We start from the raw sequence: 22,500 nt of genomic DNA on the forward strand, positions 1-22,500 counted from the left end.
CGTCTTCAAGAGAGCGAGAGTTGCACCCCTTCTGAAAAAACCTACACTCGATCCCTCCGACGTCAACAACTACAGACCAGTATCCCTTCTCTCTTTTCTCTCCAAAACTCTTGAGCGTGCCGTCCTTGGCCAGCTCTACCGCTATCTCTCTCAGAATGACCTTCTTGATCCAAATCAGTCAGGTTTCAAGAATAGTCATTCAACTGAGACTGCTCTTCTCTGTATCACGGAGGCGCTCCGCACTGCTAAAGCTAACTCTCTCTCCTCTGCTCTCATCCTTCTAGACCTATCGGCTGCCTTCGATACTGTGAACCATCAGATCCTCCTCTCCACCCTCTCCGAGTTGGGCATCTCCGGCGCAGCCCACGCTTGGATTGCGTCCTACCTGACAGGTCGCTCCTACCAGGTGGCGTGGCGAGAATCTGTCTCCTCACCACGCGCTCTCACCACTGGTGTCCCCCAGGGCTCTGTTCTAGGCCCTCTCTTATTCTCGCTATACACCAAGTCACTTGGCTCTGTCATAACCTCACATGGTCTCTCCTATCATTGCTATGCAGACGACACACAATTAATCTTCTCCTTTCCCCTTCTGATGACCAGGTGGCGAATCGCATCTCTGCATGTCTGGCAGACATATCAGTGTGGATGACGGATCACCACCTCAAGCTGAACCTCAGCAAGACGGAGCTCCTCTTCCTCCCGGGGAAGGACTGCCCGTTCCATGATCTCGCCATCACGGTTGACAACTCCATTGTGTCCTCCTCCCAGAGCGCTAAGAATCTTGGCGTGATCCTGGACAACACCCTGTCGTTCTCAACTAACATCAAGGCGGTGTCCCATTCCTGTAGGTTCATGCTCTACAACATCCGCAGAGTACGACCCTGCCTCACACAGGAAGCGGCGCAGGTCCTAATCCAGGCACTTGTCATCTCCCGTCTTGATTACTGCAACTCGCTGTTGGCTGGGCTCCCTGCCTGTGCCATTAAACCCCTACAACTCATCCAGAACGCCGCAGCCCGTCTGGTGTTCAACCTTCCCAAGTTCTCTCACGTCACCCCGCTCCTCCGCTCTCTCCACTGGCTTCCAGTTGAAGCTCGCATCCGCTACAAGACCATGGTGCTGGCCTACGGAGCTGTGAGGGGAACGGCACCTCAGTACCTCCAGGCTCTGATCAGGCCCTACACCCAAACAAGGGCACTGCGTTCATCCATCTCTGGCCTGCTCGCCTCCCTACCACTGAGGAAGTACAGTTCCTGCTCAGCCCAGTCAAAACTGTTCGCTGCTCTGGCCCCCCAATGGTGGAACAAACTCCCTCACGACGCCAGGACAGCGGAGTCAATCACCACCTTCCGGAGACACCTGAAACCCCACCTCTTCAAGGAATACCTAGGATAGGGTAAGTAATCCTTCTCACCCCCCCCACCCCCTAAAAGATTTAGATGCACTATTGTAAAGTGGCTGTTCCACTGGATGTCATAAGGTGTATGCACCAATTTGTAAGTCGCTCTGGATAAGAGCGTCTGCTAAATGACTTAAATGTAAATGTAAATGTAAATGTCAGTTGGCTTTTCATAGCTGATCATTCAGAGTATCTCTACCACTCATGTTGTCTCTAGAGAGTTGAAAACAGCTGTCTGGGACAGGCAGCACCTATGTATGTATACAGTGCATTCGGGAAGGTATTCAGACCTCTTCACTCTTTCCACATTTGGTTACATTACAGCCTTGTTCTAAAATGGATAAAAACAAATGTTTTTTCCTACACACAATACCCCCCAAAAAAAAAAAATTAAAACTGTTTTTCAGAAATGTAATTTAAAAAAAAATATATAACAAAATTATATAGACAGGTGTGTGCCTTTCCAAATCATGTCCAATCAATTGAATTTCCCACAGAATCAGGCTGTAACATAACAAAATGTGGAAAAACTCAAGGGGTCTGAATACTTGGTGTGGTGTGTGTGTGTGTGTATATGTGTGAGTGTGTATGGTGTGTGTGTGTGTGTGGTGTGATTGTGTGTGTATATGTGTGAGTGTGTATGGTGTGTGTGTGTGTGTGTGGTGTGAGTGTGTGTGTATATGTGTGAGTGTGTATGTTGTGAGTGTGTGAGTGTGTATATGTGTGGGGCTAGCTACGTAACCAAAGGCTTTTCTGAGACTCAAGGGCTTCTCTCCAAATAACTATGTCACGGTAAACACTAAGACACTCACTGGAATCCATATCCAAAATGATTGAAGAAGCCAATCCAATTTTGTTCCAGCAAAGCATATCGATATCAAAGAGCTGCAGAGACCCTGTGGTGACACACCGCCATTCTTTACGCCCGGGCAAACATACACTATACGTATACAAAGGTATGTGGACACACTTTCAAATGTGTGGATTCGCTTATTTCAGCCACGCCCGTTGCTGACAGGTGTATAAAAATTGAGCAGACAGCCATGCAATCTCCATAGACAAACTTTGGCAGTAGAATGTCCTTAGTGAGGAGCACAGTGACTTTCAACGTGGCACCGTCATAGGATGCCATCTTCCCAACAAGTCAGTTCATCTGTAAGTGCTGTTATTTTGAAGTGGAAACAACAGCTCACCCGCGAAGTGTTAGGAAACAGAAGCTCACAGAACGGGGACCGCCTGAGGGCTGAAGCGTGTAGCGTGTAACAATCATCTGTCCTCAGATTACAACACTCACTACCGAGTTCCAAACTGCCTCTGGAAGCAACGTCAGCACAATAACTGTTCGTCGGAAGCTTCATGAAATGGGGCTTCCAGTCAAACACAAGCCTAAGATCACCATGCGCAATGCCAAGCGTCACCTGGAGTGGTGTAAAGCTCGAGCACTGGAAATGTGTTCACTGGAGTGAAGAATCACAGGTGTCCACATACTTTTGGTCATGTAGTGTAGCTACACACTGTTTTCTACCACATTTCCATCAGATAAATGGTAATAGGAAAGTAAACATGAAACATACAGCCTCCTTTGAAAATGTATATAATCTACAGGACCTCCTATTGTAGGAAAGCATATGTATTAAATCCTATGAGATTGTTTTACTTTGTCTGTCTTGGCTGTATGAGATACCTTCGCGTAGTACTATGTGTGGTAGGTAGGAGCTTATTTATAAGTCATGATTATGAGTGTAATGGACTCATCTAATCTTCATTAATAATCATATAACAACCTCTGCATCCACTGAACCACGGAAACTCAGAGCTTGAAATAAAAAATATCACAATTAACCTTTTTTCTTTGTCATTCGGTCAGGCAGACCAATCGCCCCCTCATACAGGCAGACAGACAGACAGGCAGACAGACACGCAGACAGACAGACAGGCAGGCAGACAGACACGCAAACAGACAGACAGACAGACAGACAGACAGACAGACAGACAGACAGACAGACAGGCAGGCAGAGAGGTTGGCAGGCGGCTAGCTAGCAGACCTGGGTTCAGTACCAGTATTTGATCTGTGTTTGATTGAGCTTTAAACTGAATGACAGCCAGACCGGCAGCTTTAGGCTAGACAGACACCACACAACACCCAGCTGACCTCAGGTCTGTCTCTCCACCACCACCGTTGCCACGGTGTTTGAGACAGAGCTGAAGACAGACAGACAGACAGACAGACAGACAGACAGACAGACAGACAGACAGACAGACAGACAGACAGACAGACAGGACAGGACAGACAGGACAGTGGGGGATAGGAGGAGTGGGTACAAAGGAGGACTAGTGGGCTACAAAATGTTTCATAGGGAGAGGCACAATGCATAGAATACTCCTGTGCCAAAAGCACTCTGTTGGGAAGAGAGTGGTGCTAGCAGCACTTCCAAGGGAGAAACACAATGCTTGGAGTAGTTCAGAGCATAAACCACTCTGTTCCCATTTTAAATCACTCCCCCAAACTGCAACAACATTCTGCCATTATCCTACCAGCATGCAATCACTGTGTGAACTGAATGGCAATAACTAAGACAGCACTTTTTTTTGTTCTACATGGGAAATCTGTGTGCCAAAAGCACCCACTCAAACTCTCTCCCACTTCAGTTCTAAACCTCCTAAACACAGCATTACCATATTCCCACCATCCTGCTTTTACACTACCTGCAGAAGAGCAATTACTACGACACAAGCTCTCTCTCTCTCTACAATTTGAGAATGCATAGTCAACTGCAGTAAGGGTAGTGCCAGAGAGGAAGACAAAGATGCAGAGAGAGAGGCAGAGAGAAACAGAGACAGACAGAGAGAGACAAAGAGAGAGAGGCAGAGAGAGATACAGAGAGAGAGAGAGAGAGACAGAGAGAGACCGAAATATAGAGAGACAGAAAGAGAGAGAGATAGAGAGAGAGATAGAGCGGCAGAGAGAGACGCAGAGAGAAAGAGAACTCAATTTGGCACAACGGCCTGCTATACAAATTGATGGAAAGTGGTGTTGGGGGAAAAACATACGACATTATAAAATCCATGTACACAAACAACAAGTGTGGGTTTAAAATTGGCAGAAAACACACATTTCTTTCCACAGGGCCGTGGGGTGAGACAGGGATGCAGGTTAAGCCCCACCTTCTTCAACATATATATCAACGAATTAGCGAGGGCACTAGAACAGTCTGCAGCATCCGGCCTCGCCCTACGAGGTGAGGCCAAGTGCATCCCTGTAGGCCCTCCCCAACCAAGGAGGGCCTACAGCAGCACCCTACTAGAATCTGTAGTCAAATGTCTACTGGTTGCTGATGGGCACTGAGTGTAAATAAGGTAGCCTAGTCAAATAATTAACTGTTACTCTCTCACAGGAATTCCACTAACGGTCCGTATGTAGCAAAACGTAGCTGCTGCTTATGTTGGTATCTGTACTGATGGCGCAAAAGCCATGACAGGGAGACATAGTGGAGTGGTAACGCGAGTGAAAGCAGTTGCTCCCGACGCCACTTGGGTACACTGCAGCATCCACCAAGAGGCTCTTGCTGCCAAGGGAATGCCTGACAGCTTGAAAAACGTTATGAACACTACAGTGAAAACTTTGTGAGAGTAAGGCACCTGAACTATCGTGTATTTTCTGCATTATGCAATGATATGGGCAGCAACCATGTAACGCTTTTACAACTGGTTATCATGGGTAAAGTATTGACACATTTTTTAAAATTGAGAGACAAGTTTAACGTTTTCTTTACTGACTATTTTCACTTGTCTGACCGCTTGCATGATGATGAGTTTCTCACACGACTGGCCTATCTGGGTGATGTTTTGTCTCGCCTGAAGGATCTGAATCTAGGATTACAGGGACTCTCCACAACTATATTCAATGTACGGGACAAAATTGAGGCTATGATTAAGAAGTTGGAGCTCTTCTCTGTCTGAATTAACAAGGACAACACACAGATCTTCCATCATTGTATGATTTTTTTTTTGTGCAAATTAACTCAAGCTTACGGACAATGTCAAATGTGATATAGCGAAGCACCTGAGTGAGCTGGGTGCGCAATTACACAGGTACTTTCCCGAAATGAATGACACAAACAACTGGATTCGTTATCCATATCATGCCCTGCCTCCAGTCCACTTACCGATATCTGAACAAGAAAGCCGCATCGAAATTGCAACAAGCGGTTCTGTGAAAAAAAATTCAGAAGCAACTACCAGATTTCTGGATTGGGCTGTGCTCAGAGTATCCTGCCTTGGCAAATCGCGATGTTAAGACACTGATGCCCTTTCCAACCACGTACCTATGTGAGAGTGGATTCTCGGCCCTCACTAGCATGAAAACTTAATACAGGCACAGACTGTGTGTGGAAAATGATTTAAAACTGAAACTCTCTCCAATACAACCCAACATTGCAGAGTTATGTGTACCTTTCAAGCACACCCTTCTCATTAACCTGTGGTAAATTATTCACAATTTTCGATGAACGCATAAGGTTTTATATGTAAGATGGTTAAATAAAGAGCAAAATGATTGATTATTATTATTATATTATCATTTGTGCCCTGGTTCCTATAAGAGCTCTTTGTCACTTCCCACAAGCCGGGTTGTGACAAAAACTCACACTCATTCTTATGTTTAATAACCCTGGTGCTACGCAGCTGGAGGTTGAATATTTGAAGGGGTACGGTACTATAAAACATTTGGGAACCACTGCCCTAGAGCACACAAAAAACGATACATACCTCGGCTTAAACATCAGAACCACAGGTAACTTCCACAAAGCTGTGAATGATCTGAGAGACAAGGCAAGAAGAGCCTTCTATGCCATCAAAAGGAACATCAAATTTGACACACCAATTAGGATCTGGAAAAAAAATACTTGAATCAGTTATAGAACCCATTGCCCTTTATGGTTGTGAGGTCTGAGGTCCGCTCACCAACCAAGAATTCACAAAATGGGACTCTGCATGCAGAATTCTGCAAAAAATATCCTCTGTGTACAACGTAAAACACCAAATAATGCATGCATAGCAGAATTAGGTCGATACCCACTAATTATCAAAATCCAGAAAATAGCTGTTAAATTCTACAACCACCTAAAAGGAAGCGATTCCCAAATCTTCCATAACAAAGCCATCACCTACAGAGAGATTAACCTGGAGAAGAGTCCGCTAAGCAAGCTGGGGCTCTGTTCACAAACACAAACAGACCCCACAGAGCCACAGGACATCAACACAATTACCTACCCAAACCATGAGAAAACAAAAAGATAATTACTTGACACATTGGAAAGAATTTACAAAAAAATACAGAGCAAACTAGATGCTATTTGGCCCTTAACAGAGTGTACACAGTGGCAGAATACCTGACCACTGGTACTGACCCAAAATTAAGGAAATCTTTGACTGTACAGACTCAGTGAGCAAAGCCCTGCTATTGAGAAAGTCTGCCAAAGGCAGACCTGGTTCTCAAGAGAAAACAGGCTATGTGCTCACTGCCCACAAAATGAGGTGGAAACTGAGCTGCACTTCCTAACCTCCTGCCAAATGTATGCCCATAGAGACACATTTTCCTCAGATTACCCATACCCACACAGAATTCGAAAACAAAACTAATTTTGATAAACTCCCATATCTATTGGGTAAAATACCACAGTGTGCAATAACAGCAGCAAGATTTGTGACCTGTTGCCACAAGAAAAGGTCAAGCAGTGAAGAACAAACACCATTGCAAATACAACCTATATTTATGTTTAGAGAGAAAGGTTAGAGAGAGGCAGGCAGAGAGAGAGGGGCATGGATGTAGAGAGACAGAGTCAGAGGCAGGGAGAGAGACAGAGGCAGAAAGACAGAGAGGAACAGAAAGACAGAGAAACAGACGAGAGACAGAGGAAGAGAGAGACAGCAAAGCAGAGCGACGCAGAGAGAGACAGAGAAGAGAGAGAGAGAGAGAGAGAGAGAGAGAGAGAGAGAGAGAGAGAGACGCCACACTTTCTTAATGAGAGTGTTGTGTTAGTTTTTTTTCAAGGCTGTGTGTTTCCTAAAGATGTCGGATCTTAATATTACCCCTTTTACATTGTATACAAACACAGCTGGAAGCAATGCTGGTGTACAATGCACACTGTAATTACATTGTACATTGTGTAGGCTACACAACCAAGTCTCACAGTCTCATGTCAGATTTAGACGTCATCCATGTTTCTCGAACGTCAAATTTCGAAGTTATTACGAATGTCAAATTAAGGTCAGGTTTTAACTCCAATTTTTTTAAGGTTAGGGTTAAGTTTAGGCATTAACTCAGAATGGTTAAGGTTAGAGTTAAGTTTAGGCATTAACTCAGAATGGTTAAAGTAAGGTTTTGGGTTAAGCTTCAAACCAAAATCTTAAAAAACCTTTATATTGCTGGATTCAAACACACAACCTTCGACACCAGAAGCAGATGCTTACACACATCCGCAACGCTTTAGCAAAAGCTAAACCTACTTGAAGGTAACAGCGCTCAATGTTGCCCCTAGTGGCCGGTTTCCACGTCTCCCAACGTCCTCAGACATGGATGGACGTCGAATACGGACTTGTATCACGGTGACCTGGCTGAGGCTACAGACCGACAGACCGACAGACCGACAGACCGACAGACAGACAGACAGACAGACAGACAGACAGACAGACAGACAGACAGACAGACAGACAGACAGACAGACAGACAGACAGACAGACAGACAGACAGACAGACAGACAGACAGACAGACAGACAGACAGACAGACAGACAGACAGACAGGACCCTGGTAGGACTATTATCTACAGTTGAAGTCGGAAGTTTACATACACCTTAGGCAAATACATTTAAACTCTGTTTTTCACAATTCCTGACATTTAATCCTAGTAAAAATTCCCTGTCTTAGGTCAGGTAGAATCACCACTTTATTTTAAGAATGTGAAATGTCAGAATAATAGTAGAGAGAATTATTTATTTCAGCTTTTATTTCTTTCATCACATTCCCAGCAGGTCAGAAGTTTACATACACTCAATTAGTATTTGGTAACATTGCCTTTAAATGGTTTAACTTTGGTCAAACGTTTCGGGTAGCCTTCCACAAGCTTCCCACAATAAGTTGGGTGAATTTTGGCCCATTCCTCCTGACAGAGCTGGTGTAACTGAGTCAGGTTGGTTGGTCTCCTTGCTCACACACGCTTTTTCACTTCTGCCGCCCACATATTTTCTATAGGATTGAGGTCAGGGCTTTGTGATGGCCACTCCAATGACCATGACTTTGTTGTCCTTAAGCCATTTTGCCACAACTTTGGAAGTATGCTTGGGGTCATTGTCCATTTCGAAGACCCATTTGCGACCAAGCTTCAACTTCCTGACTGATGTCTTGAGATGTTGCTTCAATATATCCACATCATTTTCCTTTCCTCATGATGCCATCTATTTTGTGAAGTGCACCAGTCCCTCCTGCAGCAAAGCACCCCCACAACATGATGCTGCCACCCCCGTGCGTCACGGTTGGGATGGTGTTCTTCGGCTTGCAAGCCTCCCCCTTTTTCATCCAAACATAACAATGGTCATTATGGCCAAACAGTTCTATTTTTGTTTCATCAGACCAGAGGACATTTCTCCAAAAAGTACGATCTTTGTCCCCATGGGCAGTTGCAAACCATAGTCTGGCTTCTTATTGCGGTTTTGGAGCAGTGGCTTCTTCCTTGGTGAGCAGCCTTTCAGGTTAAAAAAAATAAATAAAAAATATGTCGATATACTCGTTTTACTGTGGATATAGATACCTGTTGACTCCAACATCTTCACAAGGTCCTTTGCTGTTCTTCTGGGATTGATTTGCACTTTCGTACCAAAGTACGTTCATCTCTAGGAGACAGAACGCATCTCCTTCCTGAGCGGTATGAAGGCTGCGTGGTCCTATGGTGTTTATACTTGCGTGCTATTGTTTGTACAGATGAACGTGGTACCATCAGGCGTTTGGAAATTGCTCCCAAGGATGAACCAGACTCGTGGAGGTCTACAATGTTTTTTCTGAGGTCTTGCTGATTTATTTTGGTTTTCCCATGATGTCAAGCAAAGAGGCAATAAGTTTGAAGGTAGGCCTTGAAATACATCCACAGGTACACCTCCAATTGACTCAAACGATGTCAGAAGCTGCATTAGAGAGCGAGAGAGAGGAGGCTGGTAATGATACTGTGTTAGAGAGAGAGAGAGGTATCTGTTTCTTCACACTGATATTACTTCTCTAATTAGAAACCCTGGAGTCTCAGTGCTGTAGTGTTGCATACATGCTCTGAGAAGCTTCTAGTGGAAACAAATATATATCTTGTGTTATTAAGCTACTGCATATTAAACTACGGTTGTCGATTAGTATGGCTGCATGTTGCAGCGATAGGACCTAGGCCTAGTGTGTGTTGCGAGAGAGGAAACGATTTTCATAGAAAACCCTGATCCCCTACATGGAGAGAAAGCGAACTGCTCTTTTTCAGGGACTCACAAAGCTCATTTGAATTTCCTGATCCAGTAGGAAAATGTTCTGCGACAAAAGAGTGATCAAGCTAAGAATTGAATCTGCATCAAAGAACAACAGAGAGGAGATGAGATCAGAGTGTGAAGAAGCAGATACCTCTCTCTCTCTAATACAATATCATTACCAGCATCCTCTCTCTCTCTCTCTCTCTCTCTAGCACAGTATAATTACCAACCTCCCCTCTCTCTCTCTCTCTCTCTCTCTCTCTCTCTCTAACACAGTATAATTACCAACCTCCCCTCTCTCTCTCTAACACAGTATCACAATCAGCCTCCTCTCTCTCTCTCTCTCTCTAACACAGTATAATTACCAACCTCCCCTCTCTCTCTCTAACACAGTATCATAATCAGCCTCCTCTCTCTCTCTCTCTCTCTCTCTCTCTCTCTCTAACAGAGTATAATTACCAACCTCCCCTCTCTCTCTCTAACACAATATCATAATCAGCCTCCTCTCTCTCTCTCTCTAACACAGTATCATAATCAGCCTCCTCTCTCTCTAACACAGTATAATTACCAACCTCCCCTCTCTCTCTCTAACACAGTATCATAATCAGCCTCCTCTCTCTCTCTCTCTCTCTCTCTCTCTCTCTAACACAGTATCATAATCAGCCTCCTCTCTCTCTCTCTCTCTCTAACACAGTATAATTACCAACCTCCCCTCTCTCTCTCTAACACAGTATAATTACCAACCTCCCCTCTCTCTCTCTAACACAGTATCATTATCAGCCTCCTCTCTCTCTCTCTCTCTCTCTCTCTAACACAGTATAATTACCAACCTCCCCTCTCTCTCTCTAACACAGTATCATAATCAGCCTCCTCTCTCTCTCTCTCTAACACAATATCATAATCAGCCTCCTCTCTCTCTCTCTCTAACACAGTATCATAATCAGCCTCCTCTCTCTCTCTCTCTCTCTCTAACACAGTATAATTACCAACCTCCCCTCTCTCTCTCTAACACAGTATCATTATCAGCCCCCTCTCTCTCTCTCTCTCTCTCTCTCTCTCTCTCTATCTCTCTCAGTATAATTACCAACCTCCCATCTCTCTCTCTAACACAGTATCATTATCAGCCTCCTCTCTCTCTCTCTCTCTCTCTCTAACACAGTATAATTACCAACCTCCCCTCTCTCTCTAACACAGTATCATTATCAGCCTCCACTCTCTCTCTCTCTCTCTCTAACACAGTATAATTACCAACCTCCCCTCTCTCTCTCTAACACAGTATCATTATCAGCCTCCTCTCTCTCTCTCTCTCTCTCTCTCTCTCTCTCTCTCTAACACAGTATCATTACCAACCCCCTCTCTCTCTCTCTAACACAGTATCATTACTCTCCCCTCTCTCTCTCTCTCTAACACAGTATCATAAATCAGCCTCCTCTCTCTCTCTAACACAGTATCATAAATCCTCCTTCTCTCTCTCTCTCTCTCTCTCTCTAATTCTCACAGTACCAACCTCCCATCTCTCTCTAACACAGTATCATTATCAGCCTCCTCTCTCTCTCTCTCTCTCTCTCTCTAACACAGTATAATTACCAACCTCCCCTCTCTCTCTCTAACACAGTATCATTATCAGCCTCCTCTCTCTCTCTCTCTCTCTCTAACACAGTATAATTACCAACCTCCCCTCTCTCTCTCTAACACAGTATCATTATCAGCCTCCTCTCTCTCTCTCTCTCTCTCTCTCTCTCTCTCTCTCTCTAACACAGTATCATTACCAACCCCCCCTCTCTCTCTCTCTAACACAGTATCATTACCAACCCCCCCTCTCTCTCTCTCAAACACAGTATCATAAATCAGCCTCCTCTCTCTCGCTCTAACACAGTATCATAAATCAGCCTCCTCTCTCTCGCTCTAACACAGTATCATAAATCAGCCTCCTCTCTCTCGCTCTAACACAGTATCATAAATCAGCCTCCTTTCTCTCGCTCTAACACAGTATAATTACCAACCTCCCCTCTCTCTCCCTCTCTCTCTCTCTCTCTCTCTCTCTCTAACACAGTATCAAAAATCAGCCTCCTCTCTCTCTCTCTAACACAGTACCATAATCCGCCTCCTCTCTCTCCTAACAGTATCATTACCAGCCAAAGAGGACGAGAAAGAATTGTATCCATCACACTTTCATTCATGAATTTACATTAAGGGAACGTGACTCCATAACTCAGAGCTACGAGTGTTTCTCTCCCACACTACCCTCCATCATCATAATAATAATAATGAGTTGATATTCAGCAACAACAACAAAAGAAAACAATGACATATTGATATGCTGCTTGTGTAAATCCAGGGAATTCAGAGAAGAAAACATTATGCCAAGCACAGACTACTAACTCAAAGCATACAGAATGTACTCAAGCAATCTGTGTTTTCAATAGATGTTTTCAATAGATAACATTACAGTTATATGGCCCCAAAGGCCCCACGAACCCGCTGAGGTTACATTACATTGACTCATCACATACCCTGCTGCTACTGTTTATCTATCCTGTTGCTTAGGCACTTTATTTATAGATATATTTACATATCTAGCTCAAATATCTCGTACCCCTGCACATCGACTCGGTACGACTACATGTATTATTACATGTTATGACTTTTCTATTATTTCTCTATTTTGCTTCTCTCTGTATTGTTGGGAAGGGCCCCGTAAGTAAACATTTTCACTGCTCGTCTACACCTGTTGTTTTACCAAGCATGTGAACAGTAACATTAGATTTCACATTACCTGTGTCTCTGCTGCGGTCTGCAAGAACAACTCTTCCCAGAGAGTGTGTGTGTGTGTGTCCGATGTGTGTGTGTATGTGTGTGTGAAAGAGCAAAGATCCCAGTGGCTGTGTATACCACGTTGTGTTTGTCTGGTGGAACTAACACTGCTAGAGTAACAGTGAGAGCGAGGGGGCATGTTTCACAGACACACCCACCTCCGCCTCGCCTCCTCCTCCTCCTCCTCCTCCTCAAACCTGTCCCCCTCCCTCCCTCCCTCCCTCCCTACCTCCCTCCTACTCTCACAGTGGGATTAAAACAACCCTTTGTCTCTCTACAATAGGGGTTAAACATTTCCTGGTATCAAATGAATGCTGCTAGAACACACTGAGTTGCAGGGTTTTTTAAGCCAATTCCTTTATCCTTTAAATTCTGGCAAAATATTTTTGGGATGAAACATCACACATGCCTGTCAGATAATTTGAAGACAAGAAGACAATATTCATGGATTTATCATGCAAAGCAAATGCCTCCCGAGTGGTGCAGCTGTCTAAGGCTGTCTAAGGCACTGCATCGCAGTGCTTGAGGCGTCACTACAGAACCAGGTTCGATCCCAGGCTGTGTCACAACCGGCCGTGACCGGGAGTCCCATAAGGCGTCGCACAATTGGCCCAGCGTTGTCTGGGTTAGGGGAGGGTTTGGCCGTGGGGGTTTACTTGGCTCATCGCACTCTAGCGACTCCTTGTGTTGGGCTGGGTGCCTGCAAGCTGGACTTCAGTTGTCAGTTGAACGGTGTTTCCTCTGACACATTGGTGAGACTGGTTTCCTGGTTAAGAGGGCGGGTATTAAGAAGAGCGGTTTGGCAGGTCATGTTAGGGAGGATGCATGACTCGACCTTCGCCTCTCCTGAGCCTGTTGGGGAGTTGCAGCAATGAGACAAGATCATAATTGGATATCACGAATTTGGGGAGAAAGAAATGAAATAAATGTTGGATGCACTGACAGTCAGTCAGACAGTCAGTCAGTCAGTCAGTCAGTCAGTCAGTCAGTCAGTCAGTCAGTCAGTCAGTCAGTCAGTCAGTCAGTCAGTCAGTCAGTGCATATTTCTGTCAACAACCAACAGGAAACAGCCTCCTCAAATCCCCTCCTGTTGTTCAAGCTAACTGTCAAAGTACCTGCTATAGCTATACAGTACTTCAACAAGATAAAAGAAAATAGCCAGAGGCAAAAACGAACAATTTCCTTCCATTCTAATCCAATCATCCAACCTGAAGACAGCCTACAGAGGAAAGGGTCACCTAAACTCAACAGATGGCCCATCCTATGACATCTAATCTACTTGATTTAGCCAACAGGAAGTTTATTCCCCACTCTTCTCACAGTGGTATTATTGCCCACTCCTCTCACAGTGGTATTATTGCCCACTCCTCTCACAGTGGTATTATTGCCCACTCCTCTCACAGTGGTATTATTGCAGCCATGTATAAGAATAGGTTTGAAAAAGCCTTTTGAAGTTCGTTAGCTATGGTTGCAGCAGGCAACAATGTCAGGGAGCGCTTCCTTTGAAAGAGTCACTATTCTGTGTCCTCCCCAACCCAGAATAACACTCCTCCCTTCACAAAAGCAGTGAAAATGCAACATAATCTGTCTCAAAGCTCACTGTCCGACAGCCAGGAACAATGATTTCGGGGTCTGAACTGAAGTGAACAAATGGCGCCTATAATTTAGTTTTTCACCACCACTCTCACAACTCAACATCTCTCTCAAGTGATTACTCTCTATCTGTGTGTGTTTCTCTCTCAAAAGTGATTACTCACTCTCTCAAGTGATTACTCTCTCTCTAAAGTGATTACTCTCTCTCAAGTGATTACTCTCTCTCTCAAGTGATTACTCTCTCTCTCTCTCAAGTGATTACTCTCTCTATCAAGTGATTACTCTCTCCAAAGCGATTACTCACTCTCTCAAGTGATTACTCTCTCTAAAGTGATTACTCACTCTCTAAAGTGATTACTCACTCTCTCAAGTGATTACTCTCTCTCTCAAGTGATTACTCTCTCTCTCGAGTGATTGCTCTCTCTCTCAAGTGATTACTCTCTCTCTCTAAAGTGATTACTCTCTCTCTCTCTCAAGTGATTACTCTCTCTCTCAAGTGATTACTCTCTCCAAAGCGATTACTCACTCTCTCAGGTGATTACTCTCTCTAAAGTGATTACTCACTCTCTCAAGTGATTACTCTCTCTCTCAAGTGATTACTCTCTCAAGTGATTACTCTCTCAAGTGATTACTCTCTCTCTCTAAAGTGATTATTCTCTCTCAAGTGATTACTCTCTCTCAAGTGATTACTCTCTCTCAAGTGATTACTCTCTCTCTCAAGTGATTACTATCTCTCTCTCTCAAGTGATTACTCTCTATCTGTGTGTGTGTTTCTCTCTCTCAATTGATTACTCTCTATCTCTCTCTCTGTCTTTCTCTCTCTCTGTCTCAATTGATCACTCTCTTTCTCTCTCTGTATCGCTCTCTCTGTCTCTATGTGTGTGTGTGTGTGTGTGTCTCTCTCTCTCTCTCTGTTCCTTTCTCTCTCCATTGTTGTTCCTAGCTTCTATGTTGGGTTAGGAGACGGCTATATTGGCTGGATAGTGGAAAGTGGATAGCCATAGGAATCCACTTCTCTATGGAGGGAGCATTGCCAATGGCTTCATTACCTGATCACTGTTGCATGTCATTGCTCGCAGCATATCACTTCTACCATATTCCCATATAACCATTAGCCTTCCGTTTTTCCCTGCTTCACCGCACTGGAATGTATCTGTACCCCATTATAAACTGGGTGGTTCGAGCCCTGAATGCTGATTGACTGACAGCCATGGTATATCAGACCGTATATCACGGGTATGACAAAACATGTATTTTTACTGCTCTAATTACGTTGGTAACCAGTTTATAATAGCAATAAGGCACCTCAGAGGTTTGTGGTATATTGCCAATATACCACAGCTAAGCGCTGTATCCAGGCACTCTGCATTGCGTCGTGCTAAAGAACAGCCCTTAGCCGTGGTATATTGGCCATATACCACACCACCTGGAGCCTTGTTGCTTAATTATATTGTTTGATAATAGTACCCTGATGCTGCGGTAGGATTGCCTACAGGTTTTCACTGCTTCCCTGGTCATCAAGAAGAGATACAAAAGCAATGCACTGGAATGTAGAGCTATATACAGTATACCACTGTGATTTATACCATATCTATAGCATATTTTATTATCTATACCATACGATCTCTTCCACATTTTACTTCACATTTCAAATAGCTTCATACTGCACTAGGACTCTGCCTGTAGGTTTCCAACGCTTCACTGATTATCAAGATATCTGAAACCAATGCTTTGTATTAAAATGTAACGGTTTTATTACAAGTTCCTAACACAGCATATAACACACCATACATTTCCCTGTATATACTTTCCCAGAATCTCACTTCTCTGCATGGCATCCCATTAGCGTAGAATATTTTATAAATAAAAGCATTATTCATTCATTCCTGTGTCCAGAGTCTCCTGACAACTTTCAGAAAGATGATTGATAGTTGTGAGGTTTGGGTTGTGCTATGAAATGAATTGAAAGGCCATACTTCATTGAGTATATGCCTGGTGATTGAGCAGGTCTAATAGGCATTATGTCTGCACACTGACTCTGTTGAACACAGACTCTGGGAGGACCCTGAAGGCCCATTGGCTCCCTGAGACTCACACTGTGTTGCTGTGGGCACCCTCCCTGGGCTTTGTCACAGAACCAATGGAAGGACAATATTTCAATGGCAACTGGTGCATATTTCAATGGCAACTTTTAACAGAAACAAAGTTCAGGCATGCGATCGGGCAGGCTGGAGTCGTTTTAACAGGAATGATGTGTGTGGGGTGTGTGTGTGTGTGTGTGTGGGGGGGGGGTGTGTGTGGGGGGTGTACGCGCATGCATGCCTGCGTTGGATAGAGGAGAGGTTTCCTATGGGGTTCTCTCTATTCAGAGTAGAGAATGAAATGCTTCAGTGTTGTCAATCGAAGACAGAAACAACAAGTGATTTAGGAATTCTTACCTCTCTTTTTAGATGGATTGTTGCTTCTTAAAACAGATTTTCTATGGTTGTTGCAGTGTTTATTTAAATTGTACAAACAAACAGCGTAGTAAAATAACCACATAATCGTTTTAGATACCTTTCCTCCTACTTGTGTTGTTAGTTAGATGTTTGCCATTTATATTACATGAAGTATTACTGAATTAACACCACATTAAAGCGATAAAACATACATTACTGTGTATCTCAGGGTGTAATCATACCCTTTTTTGTCTTATAAAGCTAACCCTTGTTAACTTGAGTTAAACTCTCCCCGTTCAATGACTGTGGTGATGTCTAATTTCAACGATTTATGAATCCACTGTCAACAATAATCCCTCCAATGACAATAATTACCTTCGTTTGAGAAGGTTATCTGGTGAACAGTAATTGTCTGTACGTTGGCAGAAATGTCAGCTTTAGAATTACACACAGTTACACATAATTGATGACTTAGGGCTGTGGTTCAGCGCAGGAACAATGGGCAATGAGGTGGAGTTGTTAAGGGAATTGACATGAATTTCAGAAAGACGCCCGTCGGGATGGCATCGACCTCTCTAAGGGCTGTTTAAATCTGAACAAGTCTTCTGTCCCTGCCTCCACACACACACAAACACATGCAAAGGTGCGTGCAATAGCGTGCACGCAGGCGTACACACACACAGAGATGCAGGCGAGCGCAAACACACACACACACACACACACACACACACACACACACACACACACACACACACACAGAGATGCAGGCGCGCAAACACACACACACACACACACACACACACACACACACACACACACACACACACACACACACACACACACAGCGGTAGAATAGGTCTGATCGGTTCCCATGGTGCTTTGAGGTTCACTGTCAGAGAGGGAGTGTTAACATGCCGCAGACAAGAGGGAGAGAGACAGAGGGGGGCTAGAGAGAGGTAAAGAGAGAGAGAGATGGAGAGAGACAGAGGGGGGCTAGAGAGAGGTAAAGAGAGAGAGAGATGGAGAGAGACAGAGAGATGGAGAGAGACAGAGGGGGCTAGAGAGAGGTAAAGAGAGAGAGAGATGGAGAGAGAGAGAGAGATGGAGAGAGACAGAGGGGGGCTAGAGAGAGGTAAAGAGAGAGAGAGATGGAGAGAGACAGAGGGGGCCAGAGAGAGGTAAAGAGAGAGAGAGATGGAGAGAGAGAGAGAGATGGAGAGAGACAGAGGGGGGCGAGAGAGAGGTAAAGAGAGAGAGAGGATAGAGGTAAAGAGAGAGAGGAGAGATGGAGAGAGACAGAGGGGGGCTAGAGAGAGGTAAAGAGAGAGAGAGATGGAGAGAGACAGAGGGGGCCAGAGAGAGGTAAAGAGAGAGAGAGATGGAGAGAGAGAGAGAGATGGAGAGAGACAGAGGGGGGCCAGAGAGAGGTAAAGAGAGAGAGAGATGGAGAGAGAGAGAGAGGGGAGACAGATAGAGGTAAAGAGAGAGAGATGGAGAGAGACAGAGGGGGCTAGATAAAGAGAGAGAGAGAGGAGAGGGGGGGGCCAGAGAGAGGTAAAGAGAGAGAGGATGAGAGAGAGAGAGATGGAGAGAGACAGAGGGGGGCCAGAGAGAGGTAAAGAGAGAGAGATGGAGAGAGACAGAGGGGGCCAGAGAGAGGTAAAGAGAGATGGAGAGAGACAGAGGGGGCCAGAGAGAGGTAAAGAGAGAGAGATGGAGAGAGACAGAGAGATGGAGAGAGACAGAGGGGGCCAGAGAGAGGTAAAGAGAGAGAGATGGAGAGAGAGAGAGATGGAGAGAGAGGGGGCTAGAGAGAGGTAAAGAGAGAGAGAGATGGAGAGAGACAGAGGGGGCCAGAGAGGTAAAGAGAGAGAGAGATGGAGAGAGAGAGAGATGGAGAGAGACAGAGGGGGCTAGAGAGGTAAAGAGATGGAGGAGAGAGACAGAGGGGGCCAGATAGAGGTAAAGAGAGAGAGATGGAGAGAGAGACAGAGGAGAGAGACAGAGGGGGCTAGAGAGAGGTAAAGAGAGAGAGATGGAGAGAGACAGAGGGGGCCAGAGAGAGGTAAAGAGAGAGAGAGATGGAGAGAGAGAGAGAGATGGAGAGAGACAGAGGGGGCCAGAGAGAGGTAAAGAGAGAGAGAGATGGAGAGAGAGAGATGGAGAGAGACAGAGGGGGCTAGAGAGAGGTAAAGAGAGAGAGAGATGGAGAGAGACAGAGGGGGCTAGAGAGAAAGAGAGAGAGATGGAGAGAGACAGAGGGGGCCAGAGAGAGAGGTAAAGAGAGAGAGAGATGGAGAGAGATGGAGAGAGACAGAGGGGGGCTAGAGAGAGGTAAAGAGAGAGAGAGATGGAGAGAGACAGAGGGGGCCTAGAGAGAGGTAAAGAGAGAGAGAGATGGAGAGAGACAGAGGGGGGCTAGAGAGAGGTAAAGAGAGAGAGAGATGGAGAGAGAGAGAGAGATGGAGAGAGACAGAGGGGGCAAGAGAGAGGTAAAGAGAGAGAGAGATGGAGAGAGAGATGGAGAGAGACAGAGGGGGGCTAGAGAGAGGTAAAGAGAGAGAGAGATGGAGAGAGAGAGAGAGATGGAGAGAGACAGAGGGGGCTAGAGAGAGGTAAAGAGAGAGAGAGATGGAGAGAGACAGAGGGGGGCTAGAGAGAGGTAAAGAGAGAGAGAGATGGAGAGAGACAGAGGGGGGCCAGAGAGAGGTAAAGAGAGAGAGAGATGGAGAGAGAGAGAGATGGAGAGAGACAGAGGGGGCTAGAGAGAGGTAAAGAGAGAGATGGAGAGAGACAGAGGGGGCCAGAGAGAGGTAAAGAGAGAGAGATGATGAGAGAGAGAGGAGGGGGGGCCAGAGAGAGGTAAAGAGAGAGAGAGATGGAGAGAGAGAGAGAGATGGAGAGAGACAGAGGGGGGCTAGAGAGAGGTAAAGAGAGAGAGAGATGGAGAGAGACAGAGGGGGGCTAGAGAGAGGTAAAGAGAGAGAGAGATGGAGAGAGACAGAGGGGGGCCAGAGAGAGGTAAAGAGAGAGAGAGATGGAGAGAGAGAGAGAGATGGAGAGAGACAGAGGGGGGCTAGAGAGAGGTAAAGAGAGAGAGAGATGGAGAGAGACAGAGGGGGGCCAGAGAGAGGTAAAGAGAGAGATGGAGAGAGACAGAGGGGGGCTAGAGAGAGGTAAAGAGAGAGAGAGATGGAGAGAGAGAGAGAGATGGAGAGAGACAGAGGGGGGCTAGAGAGAGGTAAAGAGAGAGAGAGATGGAGAGAGAGAGAGAGATGGAGAGAGACAGAGGGGGGCTAGAGAGAGGTAAAGAGAGAGAGATGGAGAGAGAGAGAGAGATGGAGAGAGACAGAGGGGGGCTAGAGAGAGGTAAAGAGAGAGAGAGATGGAGAGAGAGAGAGATGGAGAGAGACAGAGGGGGCTAGAGAGAGGTAAAGGGAGAGAGAGAGAGAGAGAGAGAGAGAGAGAGATGGAGAGAGACAGAGGGGGGCTAGAGAGAGGTAAAGAGAGAGAGAGATGGAGAGAGAGAGAGAGAGGGAGAGAGACAGAGGGGGCTAGAGAGAGGTAAAGAGAGAGAGATGGAGAGAGAGAGAGAGAGAGAGAGAGAGATGGAGAGAGACAGAGGGGGGCGAGAGAGAGATAAAGAGAGAGAGAGATGGAGAGCACAGACTCTGGGAGGAGGAGAGAGACAGAGGGGGGCCAGAGAGAGGTAAAGAGAGAGAGAGATGGAGAGAGAGAGAGAGAGAGAGAGAGAGATGGAGAGAGACAGAGGGGGGCTAGAGAGAGGTAAAGAGAGAGAGAGATGGAGAGAGAGAGAGAGAGAGAGAGAGAGAGAGAGATGGAGAGAGACAGAGGGGGGCTAGAGAGAGATAAAGAGAGAGAGAGATGGAGAGCACAGACTCTGGGAGGAGGAGAGAGACAGAGGGGGCCAGAGAGATAAAGAGAGAGAGAGATGGAGAGCACAGACTCTGGGAGGAGGAGAGAGACAGAGGGGGGCCAGAGAGATAAAGAGAGAGAGAGATGGAGAGCACAGACTCTGGGAGGAGGAGAGAGACAGAGGGGGGCCAGAGAGATAAAGAGAGAGAGAGATGGAGAGCACAGACTCTGGGAGGAAGAGAGAGACAGAGGGGGGCGAGAGAGAGGTAAAGAGAGAGAGAGAGAGAGAGAGATGGAGAGAGACAGAGGGGGGCTAGAGAGAGGTAAAGAGAGAGAGAGAGAGAGAGAGAGAGAGAGAGAGAGAGAGAGAGAGAGAGATGGAGAGCACAGAATCTGGGAGGAAGAGAGAGACAGAGGGGGGCGAGAGAGATGAAGAGAGAGAGAGAGTGGGGGGGAGAAGGAGAGAGACAGAGGGGGGATAGAGAGAGATAAAGAGAGAGAGAGTGGGGGGAGAAGGAGAGAGACAGAGGGGGGCTAGAGAGAGGTAAAGAGGGAGATAGTGGGGGGGAGGAGGAGAGAGACAGAGGGGGGCTAGAGAGAGATAAAGAGAGAGAGAGTGGGGGGGAGAGAAGGAGAGAGACAGAGGGGAGCTAGAGAGAGGTAAAGAGAGAGAGAGTGGGGGGGAGAGAAGGAGAGAGACAGAGGGGGGCTAGAGAGAGATAAAGAGAGAGAGAGAGAGGGGGGGAGAGAAGGAGAGAAACAGAGGGGGCTAGAGAGAGGTAAAGAGAGAGAGAGAGAGAGAGAGAGAGAGAGAGAGAGAGATGGAGAGCACAGACTCTGGGAGGAGGAGAGAGACAGAGGGGGGCCAGAGAGAGATAAAGAGAGAGAGAGTGGGGGGGGAGAGAAGGAGAGAGACAGAGGGGGGCTAGAGTGAGATAAAGACAGAGAGAGAGTGGGGGGGAGAGAGAAGGAGAGAGACAGAGGGGGGCTAGAGAGAGAGATAAAGAGAGAGAGGGGGGGGACAGAGAGAGAAGGAGAGAGGGTGCAGGCAGTAAAACATGAACAACACGCAGTTCCTTTTGAATAGAAAAGGTTTACCCCCCCATAGCCAGCAGACTAACCACTGAGGTTAAGGGCCTGTATTGTTCTGTATCGAATCTCTCTCTTTTACTCAAATAGACTGGTTAACAAGAACTCCGACAAGGACTGGAAGGACTGGACTTCTTCAAACCAGAAGGCAAATTTGCAAACCAGTTACTGTGTTTGTTAAGTTTTAATGTAACGTTTAGATGAAAGCAAATTTGCTATACTGTGAATGTATCTGTACTCTGGCCACCCTCTCAATTGGATGATATGATATTATTAGTAGCTCTTATAAACATATAGTTTTAGAATGAGAACTATCACTGCCAACCTGTCTTGGTTAACTAACAGAACAACATTATTGGCTTTCCAAAGTACCAGCCCTTTATAAGCTTCTCAGTAGGACCTCCACCACAGGGACTGGGTCACTTGCCAACATTATGGGCAGCCAGTATGTGGCAATATGGCTGACATTCATATGGTAATGGCATGAGATGAGAATGACCCTGGAAGCAACACTATCGACATTTTTAGTCAGATTGAATGAGAGCATTATACAACTGTAGGAGAAACGGTCAAAGATTAGCCTGCCTGGGGTGACAATGACCACAGGAGCTGGCAAAAAGATCTGAGACCAGGCTACTAAAATAATGCTTCCCATAGAAGTAAACAACGCACAGAAAATGTGGATATTCTAGTTGATATTTTTTCTTGTACAGTACATTATCTTTGTCCTCGGATCTTGAGAGACCACAGCTGAAGAGACACAGGGGATATAAAAGTGTTCCAAGTGATTTCT

General features: G+C 45.7%; 1 protein-coding gene across 17 annotated transcripts in view; it reads right to left on the reverse strand.

Annotated features, from left to right (window-relative positions):
* The window catches only part of LOC118377633 (neuronal cell adhesion molecule-like), a 182,303-nt gene that overhangs the window by 106,099 nt on the left and 53,704 nt on the right, over positions 1-22,500 (reverse strand). Inside the window, exon 1 of one of the 17 annotated variants that reach the window (XM_052466329.1) lies at positions 12,674-12,813. The exons of the other annotated variants lie outside the window; for them this stretch is intronic. The gene's annotated coding sequence lies outside the window, so the exon portion shown is untranslated. Of the gene's footprint in view, positions 1-12,673; positions 12,814-22,500 lie in introns of those variants that run through there. 17 annotated transcript variants of the gene reach the window in all.

The sequence above is a fragment of the Oncorhynchus keta genome, chromosome 17, assembly GCF_023373465.1.
Source record: "Oncorhynchus keta strain PuntledgeMale-10-30-2019 chromosome 17, Oket_V2, whole genome shotgun sequence".
Taxonomy (NCBI): Eukaryota; Metazoa; Chordata; class Actinopteri; order Salmoniformes; family Salmonidae; genus Oncorhynchus; species Oncorhynchus keta.